Source organism: Orcinus orca, chromosome 6 (genome assembly GCF_937001465.1).
Source record: "Orcinus orca chromosome 6, mOrcOrc1.1, whole genome shotgun sequence".
NCBI lineage: Eukaryota > Metazoa > Chordata > Mammalia > Artiodactyla > Delphinidae > Orcinus > Orcinus orca.
In genome coordinates, this window is record NC_064564.1 from 56022485 (window position 1) to 56043810 (window position 21326).

Genomic DNA, 21326 nt, shown 5'->3' on the forward strand with positions numbered 1-21326 from the left:
TTTTATCGAAAGTATTCTTTTTTGGGAAAAAAAGGTTCACGAAACCTTTAAGTGCTGCCTCTATCACTCAAATTTCTAAAATTATGACATTTTCAAAGCTCCCAGGACAAGTGTACAAGGACACATTTTATTATGGAGACTGTACAGGTTGCTTTTTGTTTTCATTTGAACATTTGAAAGAATTTAGTCTAAAACACTTTGATTTAAAAATTTTTAAATCTTGTTTAACAAAACTTTTATGTATCAGATGCCGTTTCCCTTTCATTGTAGATCTTGTTTATAAAAATTCATCCTGGGCTTCCCTGGTGGCACAGTGGTTAAGAATCCGCCTGCCAGGACCTCGGAAAAAGAGTGGAGGCAAAAATCGAGAAGATGTACGAAATGTTTAACAAAGACCTAGAAGAATTAAAGAACAAACAAACAGAGATGAACAATACAATAACTGAAATGAAAACTACACTAGAAGGAATCAATAGCGGAATAACTGAGGCAGAAGAATGGATAAGTGACCTGGAAGACAGAATGGTGGAATTCACTGCTGCAGAACAGAATAAAGAAAAAAGAATGAAAAGAAATGAGGACAGTTTAAGAGACTTCTGGGACAACATTAAACGCAACAACATTTGTATTATAGGGGTCCCAGAAGGAGAAGAGAGAGAGAAAGGATCAGAGAAAATATTTGAAGAGATTATAGTCAAAAACTTCTCTAACATGGGATAGGAAATAGCCACCCAAGTCCAGGAAGTGCAGCAAGTCCCATACAGGATAAACCCAAGGAGAAACATGCCGAGACACATAGTAATCAAATTGGCAAAAAGTAAGACGAAGAAAAATTATTGAAAGCAGCAAGGGAAAAATGGAAAATAACATACAAGGGAACTCCCATAAGGTTAACAGCTGATTTCTCAGCAGAAACTCTACAAGCCAGAAGGGAGTGTCATGATATGCTTAAAGTGATGAAAGGGAATAACTTACAACCAAGATTACTCTACCCGGCAAGGATCTCATTCAGATTCAATGGAGAAATCAAAGGCTTTACAGACAAGCAAAAGCTAAGAGAATTCAGCACCTCCAAACCAGCTCTACAACAAATGCTAAAGGAAATTCTCTAAGTGGGAAACACAAGAGAAGAAAAGGATCTACAAAAACAAACCCAAAACAATTGAGAAAATGGTAATAGGAACATACATATCGATAATTACCTTAAACATGAATGGATTAACTGCTCCAACCAAAAGACACAGGCTTGCTGAATGGATACAAAAACAAGAACCATATATATGCTGTCTACAAGAGACCACTTCAGACCTAGGGACATATACAGACTGAAAGTGAGGGGATGGAAAAAGATATTCCATGCAAATGGAAATCAAAAGAAAGCTGGAGTAGCTATACTCATATCAGATAAAATAGATTTAAAATAAAAAATGTTACAAGAGACAAGGAAGGACACTACATAATGATCAAGGGATCAATCCAAGAAGAAGATATAACAATTATAAATATATACATATATGCACCCAACATAGCAGCACCTCAAAACATAAGGCAACTGCTATCAGCTATAAAAGAGGAAATCAACAGTAACACAATAATAGTGGGGGACTTTAACACCTCACTTACACCAATGGACAGATCATCCAAAATGGAAATAAACAAGGAAACAGAAGCTTTAAATCACACAACAGACCAGATAGATTAAATTGATATTTATAGGACATTCCATACAAAAACAGCAGATTACACTTTCTTCTCAAGTGCGCATGGAACATTCTCCAGGATAGATCACATACTGGGTGACAAATCAAGCCTCAGTAAATTTAAGAAAATTGAAATCATATCAAGCATCTTTTCTGACCACAACGCTATGAGATTAGAAATGAATTACAGGGAAAAAAAACGTAAAAAACACAAACACATGGAGGCTAAACAATACATTACTAAACAACCAAGAGATCACTGAAGAAATCAAAGAGGAAATCAAAAAATACCTAGAGACATATGACAATGAAAACAGGACGATCAAAAACCTATGGGATGCAGCAAAAGCAGTTCTAAGAGGGAAGTTTATAGCTATACAAGCCTACCTCAAGAAACAAGAAAAATCTCAAGTAAACAATCTAACCTTACACCTAAAGAAACTAGAGAAAGAAGAACAAACAAAACCCAAAGTTAGCAGAAGGATAGAAATCATAAGTATCAGAGCAGCAGAAAGAAATGAAATAGAAACAAAGAAAACAATAGCAAAGATCAATAAAACTAAAAGCTGGTTCTTTGAGAAGATAAACAAAATTGATAAACCATTAGCCAGACTCACCAGAAAAAGAGGGAGAGGACTCAAATCAATAAAATTAGAAATGAAAAAGAAGAAGTTATAACAGACAGTGCAGAAATACAAAGCATCCTAAGAGACTACTACAAGCAACTCTATGCCAGTAAAATGGACAGCCTGGAAGAAATGGACAAATTCTTAGAAAGGTATAACCTTCCAAGACTGAATCAGGAAGAAAGAGAAAATATGAACAGACCAATCACAAGTAATGAAATTGAAACTGTGATTAAAAATCTTCCAACAAACAAAAGTCCAGGACCAGATGGCGTCACAGGTGAATTCTATCAAACATTTAGAGAAGAGCTAACACCCATCCTTCTCAAACTCTTCCAAAAAAGGAGGAAGGAACACTCCCAAACTCATTCTATGAGTCCACCATCACCCTGATACCAAAACCAGACAAAGGTACTACAAAAAAAGAAAATTACAGACCAATATCACTGATAAATATAGATGCAAAAATCCTCTACAAAATACTAGCAACAGAATCCAACAACACATTAAAAGGATCATACACCATGATCAAGTGGGATTTATCCCTGCAATGCAAGGATTCTTCAATATATGCAAATCAATCAATGTGATACACCATATTAACAAATTGAAGAATAAAAACCATATGATCATCTCAATAGATGCAGAAAAAGCTTTTGACAAAATTCAACACACATTTATGACAAAAACTCTCCAGAATGTGGGCATAGAGGGAACCTACCTCAACATAATAAAGGCCATATATGACAAAGCCACAGCAAACATCATTCTCAATGGTGAAAAACTGAAAGCATTTCCTCTAAGATCAGGAACGAGACAAGGACGTCCACTTTCACCACTATTATTCAACATAGTTTTGGAAGTCCTAGCCATGGCAATCAGAGAAGAAAAAGAAATAAAAGGAATACAAATTGGAAAAGAAGAGGTAAAACTGTCACTGTTTGCAGATGACATGATACTATATATAGAGAATCCTAAAAATACCACTAGAAAATTACTAGAACTAATCAATGAATTTGGTAAAGTTGCAGGATACAAAATTAATGCACAGAAGTCTCTTGCATTCCTATACACTAATGATGAAAAATCTGAAAGAGAAAGTATGGAAACACTCCTATTTACCATTGCGACAAAAAGAATAAAATACCTAGGAATAAATCTACCTAGGGAGACAAAAGACCTGTATGCAGAAAACTATAAGACACTGATGAAGGAAATTAAAGATGATACCAACAGATGGAGAGATATACCATGTTCTTGGATTGGAAGAATCAATATTGTGAAAATGGCTATACTACCCAAAGCAATCTACAGATTCAATGCAATCCCTATCAAGTTACCAATGGCATTTTTTACGGAACTAAAACAAATCATCTTAAAATTTGTATGGAGACACAAAAGAACCCGGATAGCCAAAGCAGTCTTGAGGGAAGAAAACGGAGCTGGAGGAATCAGATTCCCTGACTTCAGACTGTACTACAAAGCTCCAGTCATCAAGACAATAAGGTACTGGCACAAAAACAGAAACATAGATCAATGGAACAAGATAGAAAGCCCAGAGATAAATCCACGCACCTATGGTCAACTGATCTATGACCAAGGAGGCAAAGATATACAATGGAGAAAAGACAGTCTCTTCAATAAGTGGTGCTGGGAAAACTGGACAGCTACATGTAAAAATGAAATTAGAACACTCCCTAACACCATACACAAAAATAAACTCAAAATGGATTAGAGACCTAAATGTAAGACCAGACACTATAAAACTCTTAGAGGAAAACATAGGAAGAACACTCTTTGACATAAACCACAGCAAGATCTTTTTTGATCCTCCTCCTAGAGTAATGGAAATAAAAACCAAAATAAACAAATGGGACCTAATGAAGCTTCAAAGCTTTTGCACAGCAAAGGAAACCATAAACAAGACGAAAAGACAACCCTCAAAATGGGAGAAAATATTTGCAAACAAATCAACGGACAAAGGATTAATCTCCAAAATATATAAACAGCTCATGCAGCTCAATATTAAAGAAACAAACAACCCAATCCAAAAATGGGCAGAAGACCGAAATAGACATTTCTCCAAAGAAGACATATATATGGCCAAGAAGCACATGAAAAGCTGCTCAACATCACTAATTATTAGAGAAATGCAAATCAAAACTACAATGAGGTACCACCTCACACCAGTCAGAATGGGCATCATCAGAAAATCTACAAACAACAAATGCTGGAGAGGGTGTGGAGAAAAGAGAACCCTCCTGCACTGTTGGTGGGAATGTAAATGGATACAGCCACTATGGACAACAGTATGGAGGTTCCTTAAAAAACTAAAAATAGAATTACCATATGATCCAGCAATCCCACTACTGGGCATATACCCAGAGAAAACCATAATTCAAAAAGACACATGCACCCCAATGTTCATTGCAGCACTATTTACAATAGCCAGGTCATGGAAGCAACCTAAATGCCCATCGATAGAGGAATGGATAAAGAAGTTGTGGTACATATATACAATGGAGTATTACTCAGCCATAAAAAGGAACAAAATTGAGTCATTTGTTGAGATGTGGATGGATCTAGAGACTGTCATACAGAGTGAAGTAAGTCAGATAGAGAAGAACAAATACCGTATATTAATGCATTTATGTGGAACCTAGAAAAATGGTACAGATGAACCGGTTTGCAGGGCAGAAGTTGAGATACAGATGTAGAGAACAAACGTATGGACACTAAGGGGGGAAAACTGCGGTGGGGTGGGGATGGTGGTGTGCTGAATGGGAAATTGGGATTGACATGTATACACTGATGTGTATAAAATTGATGACTAATAAGAACCTGCAGTATAAGAAAACAAACAAACAAAAAACAACTAATACTAAACTTTCTTTGGGTTATTTGTATGGAAATATGTTAATATAAATGTTTCAGACATTACATGAAATGTCTAAAAATCTTGTATGTTGTGGTATAATGTTATAAGTCATAATTCTAGTTATTACTTTAAAATGTGTATCTCAGAAATAACTAAATTTCCTTGTCAATTGCATTATTATGAACTTGCATCAAATCTTTAACCATGGTCATTTTTAAGTCTTCTGTCATTTACAGACAATTCTGGGTGTACTCTGATGCTTTTGCAAAAATGTTCCTATAAAAGGGTTTCATCTTCAAGGAATTCATGGAAAAGACTCTGACAAGTACAGGTTTCTGGTAACTGACTATACTGCTGAACTGAATTAATAAGCATTTTTAGAACTCTAATGGAAAACTGATGAATTCATAAAAGTGCTAACAAAAGATCAAGATGAGAAAAAAAAATTAATTACATGGGACTGAGTGAACTGATGAGGATGACTATGATTTTTGTGACTTTCTGTTTGAATTTAAAAAAAAATCCCACAAGGATTCAGAGGCAAAAAATATACAAATCAATTTTCACTGCAAAGTAAAGGACCTGTTACAGTGGAGGGTTACTGGACTGAATGTCAATATTATGACACAGTATGATTGTGTTTCGTGTTTGATAATTGCAATCACTGCTGCTTTTGTTGTGGCCATCCATTTACAATGCTTGGTGTCAGTTTATTTATAACCTTTTTTGTTTGTTTGTTTTTGTTTTTGTTTTTTAGTTTATTTATAATCTTGTAAAAATAAAATACAGTGTGTGTGTGTGAAAAAAAAAACAACAAAAAAGAAAAATTTATACAGAAAATCTGATGGAATCCACAAAAAGTTATAAGGATCATAAGTGAGTTTAGCAATGCTGTAGAATATAACATCAAAATTGAAATTCTATTTCTATATAGTAGAAGTGAATAATAAGAAACTTAATTTTTTAAATACCACTTATAATAAGTAAATATGATATAGCTAGGAATAAATCTGACAAAAAAGGTGCAAGACCTGTATACTACAAACTTCAAAACATTGCTGAAATTTTAAAGGGCTTAAATAAATGGAGAGATACACCATTTCAAAGGTCAAATGACTCAATATTGTTAAGATACTAATTCTTCCCAATATGATCTATAGATACAATACACTAAGGATACAAGAAAAAAAAAAAAGAATCCGCCTGCCAATGCAGGGGACACGGGTTCGAGCCCTGGTCCGGGAAGATCCCACATGCCACAGAGCAACTAAGCCCGTGCACCACAACCTCTGAGCCTGTGCTCTACAGCCCACGAGCCACAACTACTGAAGCCCGCGTACCTAGAGCCCGTGCTCCGCAACAAAAGAGGCCACCACAATGAGAAGCCTGCGCACCGCAACAAAGAGTAGCCCCCGCTCACCGCAACTAGAGAAAGCCCGCGTGCAGCAATGAAGAAAACGCAGCCAAAATTAAATTTAAAAAATAAATTTAAAAAAAAAGACTGATTCCAAGGTTTTGGACTAGAAGAATTGGGCATATTTCAGTACTTCAGTGAGAACGACGGAAGTAGAAAAGGTCTTATTTTGGCTATTTCTGTTTGTTTATTTACTTGTTTGCTTGTTTTTGGCAGGGAGTGTAAATCATAAATTCTGTTTTGATCATATTCCATTAAAATACCTTTACGAGACTCCCAGCACCAGTAGAATATCTGGCAAATAACAGACCCTAAATATATTTGAATTAACAAAGAACAAATAAAGTAGAAAAATACTGGAGGCAGCTGGACATAATGGTATAAAGCTCAGAAGAGAAGTCAGATATAGGCTTGGGAATCATCTAGGGATATGTGAAGCTTGCCTTGAGACTGTTTGATGGGAAGAGAAAAGAGCCTTGGATAAAGACTAAGGAACTCCAGAATTTAATACTTAGAAAAGAAAAAGTCAGCAAAGAAGACCAGAAAAGGAGGAAGAAAAACAGAAGAGGATAATGTCATGAAAACCAAGATTAAAAAAACATTTCAGTGTCACCTGTCCAATGTCCAATGTCACAGAATATTCAAGCAAAATGGAGACTAATAAGTGTTCACCGGACATGGAAGTCACTGGTGACCATGATGAAATCTGTTATAACCCAGACTAGAACAGGTCAAAGCAGGAGTAAGCCTGTACTTTTTTGTCTTGATTTTGTGAGAGATAAGTAAATGGAAACGGGAAGTTTAGACAACACTTTTTTGGTAAGAAGAGAAGGGGAGATAAAGGGCAGTAGTTGGAAAGAAGAGTAGGGATGGAGAAGAGTTTTGGTTTTTTTAATAAGTGAGAAACTTAAGCATGTTTAAAAGCTCACGAGATAGAGGCATGCTTAATAGAAACAGAAGAAATGGATATAGATATTACAGGACAAAATTCATCTGTAAAATATGCAAAACTAATAATTCTGTCTTTAGACATCAGTTCAACTATCACTTTTTTGGAAAAGCTATCTTTTACTCCCTGAGTATATCAATTCCCTCTATTAGAATCTTCTCAGCACTTATTAGAGTTGTAATTCCACATTTATTTGAGTAGGTCTTTTATTAATGTCTATCTCATTGAATTCAAGCTCAATAAAAATATGGTCTTTTATTTTTTGTCCTCATCAATGTATCCCCAGCACCTAGACAATACTGAGTAGATAAAATAGGAGTTAAATATCATATTAAACATGCTACCAACATGCCATCAACAGAAGATGGTTAAATCAATTAGGATTCATCCACAATGACTTTAAATAGAAGGAGGAAGCTCTTCTTCATATCCTAATATGGAAAGATCTCTAAGCTATATCTTGGAGTTAAAAACAAAAGAGGAGGTGGAAAAGGTATGTTCTACTATAAAATAAAAGATCCAATGTCCAACTGAAAGCCCTCTGAGTTGGGAAGTAAAACTAAACAAACAAAACCAGACTTTAAATTTTCTGCATTAGCATATCATTAGTAACATGCTTTTTAATGTCGTCATATTAAACAAGTTAATATCAGGGGGGAAAAAGAGAACAGTATATTTAATATGCTACCATTTTACTATGTGTGTAAAATTCATGTGTGTGTGTGTGTGTGTGTGTGTGTGTGTGCATATCTGTAAATATAGAGAATCGCTACACAGAATCACAAGAAAGTAGTAACTAGGGTTGCCTCTGGGAAGAGAATCTTGGTGGCCAAAGGTTGGGAAGAAAGAAATTTTACTTTACACTGTATAACGTTTTATCTTCGAAATCATGTATTATGTGTACCTATTAAATTCAAAATTCAATTAGATTTTTGAAAAACTGCAAATAAAACAAGCCAACAAACAAACAAAAAACACTTTCCCATAGCAAATAAGCATACATATTGTTAACGTGTTAGGAAACACTATGAGGACCAATTGAGCAAAGAGGCCCAAATGAAGATTTCTGGATATTATCAAAGTACAGACTCACAGACCGACATAAGATTTATATCCATAGAAAAAGAAACACCAAATTTTAGTTATTAAAAGATTAAATAAGTAAGAGTCAAAATGGAATATATTATTACCAATGGGCACCAATCAAAGTTGATCTGAAAAAACATAGTATTTATAAAGCACCAATTATATATATGTGATAATACATTGTAAAGTTATTTTTAATCATTACTTTTTTTTTTTTTTTTTTTTTTTTTTGCAGTACGCGGGCCTCTCACTGCTGTGGCCTCTCCCGCTGCGGAGCACAGGCTCCGGACGCGCAGGCTCAGCGGCCATGGCTCACGGGCCCAGCCGCTCCGCGGCATGTGGGATCTTCCCAGACCGGGGCACGAACCCGTGTTCCCTGCATCGGCAGGCGGACTCTCAACCACTGCGCCACCAGGGAGGTCCAATCATTACTTTTAATTATTAAACATTTAAGTATTCTATTAAATTCTTTGAGTTTATCTATATTATCCTTGCAGTAAAAAATCAAGCAATTGAGAAAAAGAGAAGGTAACTCAATCCTCATAGGTACGTTTTATTCAGAGTTTGCTTTATAATTATAGAAATTTTAATATATAATTTTATATATAATAAAACTATATTTTAGATAATAAAAATTTTATTTATATAAATATATATTACATACAATTTTAAATTCAAATAGGATCATAGTATATAACTTATTTTTTCATTCATAGTATGTCTCTTAACACCTTTCCTCATCACATTTTTTCAGTTGCATAGCACTTCATTGTTTAGATGAATTAATTTATCCATTGTAAATGAATTTAACCAGTCCCCTACTGCTAAGATTTATAGGTTATTTGCATTTTTTCTACTAGTGACAATACTACAATATACATCCTTACGTGTGTACTTCTATATCTTTGCATGCACATTCAACTATATCTACTCAATAAACTCCTAGAAATAAATTTGATGGGCAAAGGGGTATGTACAGCTATTTTTAGACAAGGGTTATCAAACTGCTCTCTAAAGAGTCCAACTTGTGTAAACTACCATGAATAGCAGAAGTGCCTATTTCCCCATACCCTTCCAATGGTAAGCATTATCAACTTATTTTACTGTGTATTTCTTTAATTTTAAATAAGATTAAGCATTTTTTCATATGCTTATGAGCCACCTGTATTTCTTTTTCTGTGAACTGCCTTTTCATGTGCCCATTTCTATATTACATTGTCCACATTTTCCATAGTGATTTATTACATTCCTTTGCAAATTATGGAAACAATCACTTTGTCATACATGTTGCAAATCATTATTGCCAATTTGTCATTTGCCTTCTGACTACATTCTTAGAAACAAAAATTTTTTAGGTAATCAAATTTATCAATAATTTGCTTTGGGACTTCTAGATTTTGTGTCGTACTTTCCTTGCTCCAAGATTATAAAACACTTAAATTCTCTTTTTCTTTTGGGGCTTTTTTTTTTATTGGAATAAAATTGCTTTACAATGTTGTGTTAGTTTCTGCTGTACAATGAAGTAAATCAGCTATATGTATACCTATATCCCCTCCCTCTTTATCTTCCTCTTTTATGACTCTGATCAATCTAGAATTTGTTTGATATAAGCAATATGGCAGGGACTTATATTGTTTCCTCTTATGTATAGCCAGTTATTTAAAAACTATGAGATAATCTATCTTTATACATTGATTTGGCATACTGTATGACATTGTGATTTATAATAAGGAATATATATTTGATCTTCACCCATGGTTCCTGGCACAAAGCTCCTAAAACCCTTGTAATTTCCTGTATAAGAGCCATAAAGGCATCTTTTGTTATACTATTTAGTTTTGCTCCCAGTTCCCAAAATAGCTTCAGAGTGATAAAGGTGAAACGGGTGTCAAAATTCCTTTCAACCAAATCTGAATTTTATGTTAATGAGTTGATTTTTGGAAAGACCCTAGATAACCTAAGGATGGGGGCTGGTTGCCAGGGGAACCAACCATGTGATTAGAAGGTTGGAACTTTCAGTTCCACCCCCCCCCCCCCCCCGCAACCTCCTGGGAGGAGAGAGAAGCTAGAGGTTGAATCAATCACCAATGGCTGGCTTCACTGGTGGTGCAGTGGTTAAGAATCCACCTGCCAAGGCAGGGGACACGGGTTCAAACCCTGGTCCCGGAGTATCCCACATGCCGTGGAGCAATTAAGCCTGCGAGCCACAACTACTGAGCCTGCGTGCCACAACTACTGAAGCCCACATGCCTAGAGCCCATGCTCTGCAACAAGAGAAGCCACAGCAACGAGAAGCCCGTGCACCAACACAAAGAATAGTCCCTGCTCACCGCAGCTAGAGAAAGCCCGCGCACAGCAACGAAGACCCAACACAGCCAAAAATAAATAAATAAATAAGTAAAATCACCAATGACCAGTGATTTAATCAATCATGCCTACATAATGAAGCCTCCATGAAAACGCAGAAGAATGGGGTTCCAGGAGCTTCTGGGTTGGGAAACACCTGGAGATGCCGGTAGGATGGCATATCCAGAGAGCATGGAAGCTCAGAGACTCTTCCCACATACCTTGCCCTATGCCGTTCCCGAGTTATACTTTTATAAAAACAAACAAACCTGCAATCTAGTAAATAAACTGTTTTCCTATGTTCTGTGAGCCCCTTTAGCAAATTAATGGAACCTGAGAAGGAAGTTCTGGAAACCTCCGATTTATAGCCGGGTGGTCAGAAACACTTGCAGCTGGCCTCTGAGTGTGTGTGTGTGTGTGTGTGTGTGTGTGTGTGTGTGTGTGTGTGTAGGGAAGGGGGGGAGGGGGGAGCAGTCTTATGGAACTGAATTCTTAACTTGTGGGATCTGACACTATCTCCAAGTACATAATGTCAGAATTGAGTTCAGCTGTAGGACACGTAGCTGGTGTGGCAGAATTGTTTGGTGCGGGGAAATCTACACACACTTGGTGACTGCCAGTGTTCTGTGTGAGCAACGTTGCATGTAGAGAGAGGAGACACATAAGTATGTTTTTCCTCAGAGCTGAAGTTTTTTCCTTTATGCATGCAACTTTACCACACATTAAATTCCCATACATATCCATAGCTATTTTTGAACTCTCTGTTTCATTGATTTCTCTATTTTGTCAGTATCAATTCTTAATTATGGTAACTTTACTTTTTATTTTTACTGAGATATAATTGACATAACATACAATTCACCCAATTAAAGTGTGCAATTCAATGTTTTTAGTATATTCACAGAATTGTGCCATCATAACCACAGTCTAAATTTAGAACAATGTTGTCCCCACTAAAATATATGCCATATGCATTGACTACCACTCTCCATTCTCCCATTTCCACACCCAGCTCCTGAGCAACCACCATTCTTATTTCTGTTTCCATAGATTTGCCTCTTCTGGACACTTCATATAAATGCAATCATAAAATACAGCCTTTTATGACTGACTTCTTTCACAAAGAATAATATTTTCAAGGTTCATCCGTGTTATAGTATGTATAAGTATTTTGTTTATTTTTATTGCTAAATAATACTACATCATAGGGATAAGTCACACTTTATCCATTCATCAGTTGAAAAACAGTTGGGTTGTTTCCACTTTTTGGTTATTATGAATAATGCTGCTACGAACATCCATGTACAGGTTTTTATGTGGATGTATGTTTTCACTTCTCCTGGTTATATACCTAGGAGTGAAACTACTGAGTCTTATGGGCACTCTACGTTTAACTCTTTAAAAACCTGCCAAATGTTTTTCCAAAGGGGCTTCGATTTTTTACCTTCCCACCAGCAAAGTGTGAGGATTCCAACTTCTCCACATGTTCACCAAAACTTGCTACTGTCCATTTTTTAATTATAATCATGTAAATGAGTGTGAAGAGGTATCTCATTGTGGTTTTGATTTGCATATCCCTGATTAATGATTTTGAACATCTTTTAACATGCTTATTGGCCATTCGTATATATTCTTTGAAGAAATGTCCACTTAAACTTTTAGCATATTTTTAATTGTTATTTCTCTATTATTAAGATGTGAGAGGCATTTATACATTCTGAATACAAGTTCTTTATCAGTCACTTGATTTGCAAAAGTTTTCTAGCACTTTGTGATTGTGTTTTCACTTTCTTTACAGTATCCTTTGAAGTACAGAAGTTTTTAATTTTGGTGAATTATTGTATCTATTTGTAGATACATTGTATCTATTTGTATCTATTTTCATATCATTGTATCTATTTTTTTGTCACTTGTGCTTTTGCTGTGGCTCCTAAAGAATCATTGCCTAAGAGTTTGTAGTTTCAGCTATTCTACTTGGGCCTATGAACCATTTAACTTTTGTGTAGGGGTTCAAATTCATTCTCTAGCTTGTGGATACCCAGTTTTTTCAGCACCATTTGCTGAAAAATATTACTCTTTTAATATAATTAACTTGGCACCCTTTTCAAAAACAATTAAACATAATTGTAGGGGTTTATTTCGGTACTCTCAATTCTTTTCCATTGATCTATATGCCGACATTATGCCAATACCACACTGTCTTGATTACTATAGCCCTGTAGTAAGCTTTAAAATTGGGGAGTGTTACTCCTCCAACTTTACTCTTCTTTTGCAAGATATTTTAGCTATTCTGTCTCCTGCATTTCCATACGAATTTTACAATCAGCTTGTCAGTATCTCCAAAAATCCAGCTGGGATTTTGATAGAGATTGCACTGAATCTATACATCAGTCTGAGGAGTACTAATATCTTAACAAGTAATAATATTAGTTCTTATGATCCATGAACATATAATGTCTTTCCATTCACTTAGATCTTGTTTAATTTTTTTAAGTGATGATTTCTAGTTTTCAGCATACAATTCTTGTATTTCTTTTGTTGTTACTCCTAAGTACTCTATTCCTTTTGACACTATCATAAATGAAATTGCTTCCTTTATTTCATCTTTGGATTGTTCATTGCTGGTGTATAGAAATACAATTGATTTTGGTATTGATCTTGCATTGTACCCTGCAACCCTGCTAAACTTATTTATTATTTCTAATAGTTGTGTGTGTGTGAATTCCTTATAATTTTCTAATATACAAGATTACATGATCTGCAAATAGATAGTTTCCTTCTTCCTTTCCAAAATTAATGCATTTTATTTCTTTTTCTTGCCTTATTGCCCTGGCTGGAACCACCAGTACAATGTTGACTAAACATGGTGAGAGTATACATCCTTGTCTTGTTCCTGATCTTGGAAAGAAAGCAGTCTTTCACCATTAACTTTGATGTTGGCTCTAGGTGTTTCATAGATGCTCTTTACCAGGTTGAGAAAGATCCTTTCTTCTCCTAGTTTGTTGAGCATCTTTATCATGAAAAATGTTGAACTTTATCAAATTTTTTCTCTGTCTATTGAGATGATCATTGGTTTTTGTCATTCTATTAATAAAGTCTATTAACTAATTGATTTTCAGATGTTACACCAGTCTTACATTATGGAATAAATCCCACTTGATCATAGTGTAAAATCTTTTTTATAAATTGCTGGATTTGGTTTGCTAGCATATTGTTGAGGATTTTAGCATCTATACTCAAAAGGGATACTGGTCTGAGTTTTCTTTTCTTGCTATGTCTTTGGTTTGTTATCAGGGTAATAAAACTAACTTCACATAATGAGAGGGGAAGTGTTGCCTCCTCTCTTTTTCGAAAGAATCTGTGAAGAATTGGTGTTAATTCTTCTTAAACATTTAGTAGAATTCACCAGTGAAGCCTTCTGGGCCTGGACTTTCCTTTAAGAAAAGTTTCTTGATTACTAAGTCAATCTCTTTATTTGTTATAGGTCTATCCAGATTTTCTATTTCTTCTTTACCAGTTTTGGTAGTTTGTGTCTTTCTAGAAATCTGTCCACTTCATCTAAATTATCTAATTTGTTGGCATATAGTTGTTCACAGTATTCTCTTATAATTCTTTTATTCCTGTATAGTCAATAGTTGTGTCCCCTCTTTCATTCATGATTTTAATAATTTGAGTCTCCTCTCTTTTTCCCTTGATCAGTCTAACTAAATGTTAATCAATTTAGTTATCTTTCCAAAGAATCAACTTTTGGTTTCATTGATTTCCTCTATTATTCCATATTATTATTTCTTTTGTTTCTGCTTTAATCTTTATTGTTTCTTTTCTTCCACTTGTTTTGGGTTTAGTTTGCTCTTCTTTTTCTAGTTTCTTAAGGTGAAACGTTAGGTTACTAATTTAAGGATGTTTTTTAATACAAGTGACTCCAGCTATAAATTTTCCTCTTAAGCACTGTGTTAGCTGCATCTTATAAGATATGATACGTTGTTTCAGTTTTCACTCATCTTATTTCAAATAAGGTCAGTCCCCTTAAACAGAGCTGCAGAGCTCTTTCCCCTTACAGCCAGCCAGCCTATCCCCCTGGGTAGAACTCCTGTGCCACTGCATTGGAGTTGGGAGTGAGGACCCACTTTTCCAAAACAACAATCCTGCTCTCTAAGGGACCAAGTGCAAGCCGTGGTGTTCTGGGGCAAGGGCAGTTGGCCCCAATATTCTTGGCCTGCCATGCCTGGGGTAGAACTACTACATTCCAAGTGAAAGCTGGGTAGAGGAAGAGAGATCTGGTCCTCTCAGCCCCGCTTGCCTGGAATAGAGTTGCTACAACACAGGGGTCTGAGAGATGAGAAATTCCAGCAGTGTACCTCTCCTACAATGAACGCATAGCCCCAGCCTTGGAGCTACAGAGAGAGGAAGGGATCATCCTCTTGGCTGCAACAGCCCAGGGTAGAGGTTCTGTAACAAGGAGCAGGGGGTAGAAAAGGGGTTATGGAACCAGCCATCACTCAAATGCCACACTCTTGCTGTTCTTACTGAAATTTACTAGATTTTCTTATTTTCAATAGCTTGAGATACAATTTACATAATTCATCCATTTAAAGTACACAATTCAATGGTTTTTAGTACATTCATAGAGTTGCTCAACCATCACCACAATCAATTTTAGAACAATTTCATCACCCCAAAAAGAGATCCCATTCCCATTAGCAGTCACGCCCCATTTTCTCCCAATCCCTTCAACCCTAGGCAACCCTAATCTACTTTCTATCTCTACAGATAGCCTACTCTAGATATTTCATATAAATTGAATTATAGATTATATGTCTGGCATTTGTGTCTGGTTTCCTTCACCTAGCTTAATGTTTTCAAGGTTTATCCATTTTTAACCACTGATCAGTACTTTCTTTCTTTTTATCCCTGAATAATATTCCATGTTATGTTTTTATCAACTTTTGTTCATCCATTCATCAGCTGATAGACATTTGCGCTGTTTCAATTTTTTTGCTGTTATCAAAAATGCTGCTGTGGGGCTTCCCTGATGGCGCAGTGGTTGAGAGTCTGCCTGCCAATGCAGGGGACACGGGTTCGTGTCCCAGACTGGGAAGATCCCACGTGCCGCGGAGCGGCTGGGCCCGTGAGCCATGGCCGCTGGGCCTGCGCGTCCGGAGCCTGTGCTCCGCAACGGGAGATGAGAGGCCCATGTACCACAAAAAAAAAAAAAAAAAATGCTGCTATGAATATAGATGTATATTTTCATTTCTATTGGGTATATACCTAGGAGTACAATTACTAAGTCATATGGTAACTCCAATTTTAACATTTTGAGGAACTTCCAAACTATTTTCCAAAGTGGAGGCATCATTTTACATTCCCAACATAACTGTATGAGGATTCCAATTCTTTTTTTTTTTTTTTTGCGGTACGCGGGCCTCTCACTGTTGTGGCCTCTCCCGTTGCAGAGCACAGGCTCCGGACGCGCAGGCTCAGCGGCCACGGCTCACGGGCCCAGCCGCTCCGCGGCATGTGGGATCTTCCTGGACCGGGGCACGAACCCGTGTCCCCTGCATCGGCAGGCGGACTCTCAACCACTGCGCCACCAGGGAAGCCCTGAGGATTCCAATTCTTTCACATCCTTGCCAATAATTGCTATTACATGTCCTTTTTATTATAGTCATCTTAGTGTATGTGATACAATATGTCATTATGGTTTTGATTTGCATTTTCCTGATGACTAGGGATACTGAGCAGCTTTTTATGTGTTTACTGGCCATTTATATATTTTCTATGGAGAAGTCTCTTTTCAGATCTTTTGTCCAGTTTTCAATTAGGTTGTCTTTCTATTGTTGAGTTATAAGAGTTCTTTCAGTTAAAACTCCTTTATCAGATATATGAGCTGCAAATATTTTCTCCCGTTCTATAAGTTGTCTTTTTACTTTTCTGATGGTGTTCTTTGAAGAACTAAGGTTTTTAATTTTGATGATTAGTAGATTTTCTTGAATGAAAGTTTCTCCTTTGCCCTTAGGACACTTTTCAGAGCTTTATATGGTTGGTTTTTTGTGGTTGTTTTTTTAATTTTTCACCAATTAAATTTTTTTTTGTTAGGTTCACCAAGCTCCTTACTCCATCATTTCAGAAGTTCTTCCCTACAATATATTTTAATGTCCTAAAGGTTTAGTATCCTAGGACTTCTTATTCAGCATTTTCCTAATATTGTCATAGAAGTATATTTCCAGAGGAAATCCAGCATCATATTCACAAATTACATGCATATACACACACTCTATTATTTCAATACATATATTATCTTTAATGCTCACTGAAAATCCTGCACAGTAGATATTATTAGCACCATTTTACAATGAGCAAACAGATTCAGAGGGATAATATCACTAAAGGTCACACAACTATTATGAGATGGAGTTGTGATTAAAACCCAGATCAATCTGTCACCAAAATATATGTTTTTCTATTATGAAATGCCAACTGAGGTAAGTCCCCATCAATCTCAAGGAATAAAAATTTACATAAGTATAAATGTAGAATTCCAGAAAAATTGCATACTTGGAGTCAGCTTAATATAAAGGTTCAGTTAAATTCCTAGTTCAACAATAATTCTTCTCTTTCAAGTGTAGGGTTCGGTACTGACTAAACAATGAGCTAAATATGTGAAATAAGTCAGACAGAAAAAGACAAATACCATATAATCTCACGTGTGGAATCTAAAAAACAAAACAAATAAACAAAACAAAATGAAAACAGACTCATAGATACAGAGAACAAATGGTGGTTGCCAGAGGGGAGATGGGGGAATGGGTGAAGTAGGTGAAGGGAATCAAGAGGTACAAACCTCCAGTTATAGAATAAATAAGTCACAGGGATGTATTATACACCATAAGGCATATCATCAATTATACCATAATAACTTTGTATGGGGACAGATGGTTACTAGATGACTTACCATGGTGATCACTTCATAATGTATTTAAATGTTGAATCACTATGTTGTATAACCTAACATAATATTGTACATCAGCTATATTTCAATTTTAAAAAGATGAACTAAAATTTCAATACCATTACAGTTTAAAACCAAATTTAATGTCAAATTAGCCAGGAAACACTGATTAGTGTAAAATTTTTCAAACAATAAAGAAAAGATTTGATGAATGAAAGGCTTAAAAAGAATTAATTAACTATGCCTTAAAGTTGCTATTCTATTTATAATTAGTAGTATTATAATTTTCTACAGAGATATCTGGGTCATAGTCTCATAATACAGCCAATACAAACTTTACTTACATCTAATAGGTTTATGAACCAGGTTATGACCGGAAAAACTGTCCTTTTCATTGTTTTTTACTGAAGTAGAGTTGATTTACAAAATTGTGTTAGTTTCAAGTGTACAGCAAAGTGTCCTTTTCTTTTTACAGTTGACAATTTTTTTCCTAATAAATTGTTTTTGTTTTATAAATGAAGCTTCCATTCTTCATTCATATAGAGAAAACATCTGGGACTTTTTTTAAGTGTGGATTGCACTTATATTTAAATTTTGTTCTCAAAGCTGTTAGTTCTCTTAGTAGCCTTTTGATATGCAAGAAATTCTACAGAACCTACCAACTAAATAAACAAAACTGCTGGGTCAAAAACAAAGTGCAAAGCAAGATAAAATACTAAGTTTCTAATTTTTGATTAACATGCTTTATTGTGTGACATAAAGAGTAAGTTTAGGTTAAATGTTAAAATGCTGATTCAACAAATTCTGTAATTCTAAACATGCACAGAAGTTTAAAAGACAAAATGGTAGGATAAAAGAACTCACTTCTTTTTGCCTTGGACATAATTCACATAAAGAGTTTATTACCCTAGGAATAAAAGTTCCTTACTGCTATGTTGGCTAACCAGATGACGTTCGGATGAACATTTATTGATCACTCACCATGAACCAAGAACTACTTTATAGATGTCATGATGAATCTACAACCAGTGTAGAAAGGGGACTAAAAATATCAAAATATTCAAAGAAAGTTCAGAAACATTTGTGACTGACAGACCTTAATGTATTATTAAAGAGGAGTCAAGGTTGGTTATAGAATATCTTTAACCAGAAAGATAATGAGATGACAAAGAACTATGTAGTATTTCCACCTTGGTATACTATACACACTGCTAAAGTAAATGAATTTCTGGCTTAATCTAACATGTCATTCTATCATCTTATCTTTCTTTGAGCCTATAAAAACTCATCCCTCACTTTTGCTAATCATGTATGAATATCATAAATGGATATGCATGTAACTAAAAATTTCTAATACAAACTCATGAAAAAAACATAAAAAAGCATATGCAAACATTTATATCTAGAAATTAGCGAAATGAGCCCTGCTGATCTGCAATGGAAAAGTTGACTCAAACCATAAATAAGAATAAAAGCAATTAAGGGGAACTTTTAATAAGGTTAAAAATTATAGAAAAAACAAACAGGTAAAAAATAAATACCTTTACTTAGTCACTAGATTTGTTTAATGAAATTAGCATTTTAAAAATAGGTTGAACTTTTGTAGCAGTGATACGTAACACCTATAATTTCTGAACAGTTTTGAACTCACATAAGCTTTTAAATTAGTTTAAGTATATTTTAAGCCATTACAAAGGAATTCTGAAAAGAACAGAGGAGCATCAGAACCTGCAACCGACATCACATACTTATGCTCCACATCTCACCTTTTTATCTTATCTTCCACCCAGTTACCACATAGGCAGCCCATTTGTAAGGACTCCAGGAGACCCTGCTCAGCTAAACTGAATTTGATCTGGTTAGCTTTCATAATCATCACCATCTGCAGCTTTTCCTTTGATCATATTGAAGATAACTAATCTCTCTTACTTCTTCATAAAACAGTTTACTATTTTTTTCCCTCCTTGCTCACCTATGCTGCTTCCATGGATGTGAGCATTCTATGATCCCAATTGCTTATGGCATATGATGAACTGTCATCTTCCCTTACACAGCTTTACACTTAGTTTATTTTTCAGAAAATGCTACTGTCCAATCTCAATTTAGGCCCTGACATATAAATATCTCCCTCTATCTCTATCTTTCTCTCTCTCTCTCCTTCTCTCTCTCTCTCTCTCTCTCTCTCTCTCTCTCACACACACACACACATGCACATGCACACAAACACACACACACGCACACTCACATGTGCACACACGCACACAAACACAATACCATTTTATTTTTTCCCAGGTCAAAAATGAGATTTAAATTTTCAAAACTTAAGAATATACATATTAATAAATTTCAAAAAGCTTTATGCCCACATTATAAATTTAGGAAGCCAGTCATATAATGCACATTTAAATACACAAATACAAACATACACACATTTGAGAAATACTATTTAATAGTATTAAATTTTTAAGGACCACTAAGAGAGACAGAAAGTGATGTTTATATTAGCAAAAACAATGCTCATATATAAATACTACTCCTATTATTGGGAAGAAGCAGGAATCAACAAATTTTTAGTAAAAATTCAGAATAGAATTTTTATTAGCCCATTAGTTTTGAATGCCTCCTGCAAAACCAGAAACATGTCCTTCTAAAACAAACCTAACTGATCATTTGATGCAAAAATATTATCAAGAAACTTTTACTTTACCACAAAGTACAGCAATCAAAGCACTTGCCCAAATCCTATCTAATGCTAGCAATCATTATTATTATATAATCGGTCAAGCCCCCAAAGTACAGGGAAAAAATATACACTTGACCATTTTCAATCACAAGTTCTTTAGAGAATAAAATATTCTTTGAGCAAAACCTCATGAGAACTAGAATTCCCTTTTCAATATGTGGTCTCTCCTAGAGCCGTAACTAAATATTACTGAGTGGCAGAAAAACAAATCTCAAGAAATGATGGACTTAAAAAAATTTCATTGTGGAAAGCACAAAGCAAATCCTAATACCAATTTGAAAATGATAGCTCCCCTGCTTCGAGAGAAGCAGATATAAAAACTCACAGTACAAAAAAAAAAAAAAAAACCTCACAGTAATGACTAAAAGACCCAACTGGATCTATTGAACCTCTGAAGGGCTTTAATAAGCATGATCACTAAGCAGCTTAAACTTGAAATTCGGTTTTAATTAGTAGTTGATTAAATCATTATTAAATTCATAGAATTTAAAATTAATAGTTCAACTTTAATCAAAACTTTTTAAAGTCAAATTCAATAGTGTATAACATGAAACATGAAACTAATTTTGTTAAATCCTTAGATGTCCTATGTTGAAATTCTATTAATTCTATGACATTAAAAATAATAATATACT

At 35.1% G+C, this 21326-nt stretch overlaps 1 protein-coding gene across 8 annotated transcripts in view; it reads right to left on the minus strand.

The window, feature by feature from the left end:
• The window catches only part of CCDC171 (coiled-coil domain containing 171), a 359813-nt gene that overhangs the window by 241156 nt on the left and 97331 nt on the right, over positions 1-21326 (minus strand). The gene's annotated exons all lie outside the window — the stretch shown is intronic.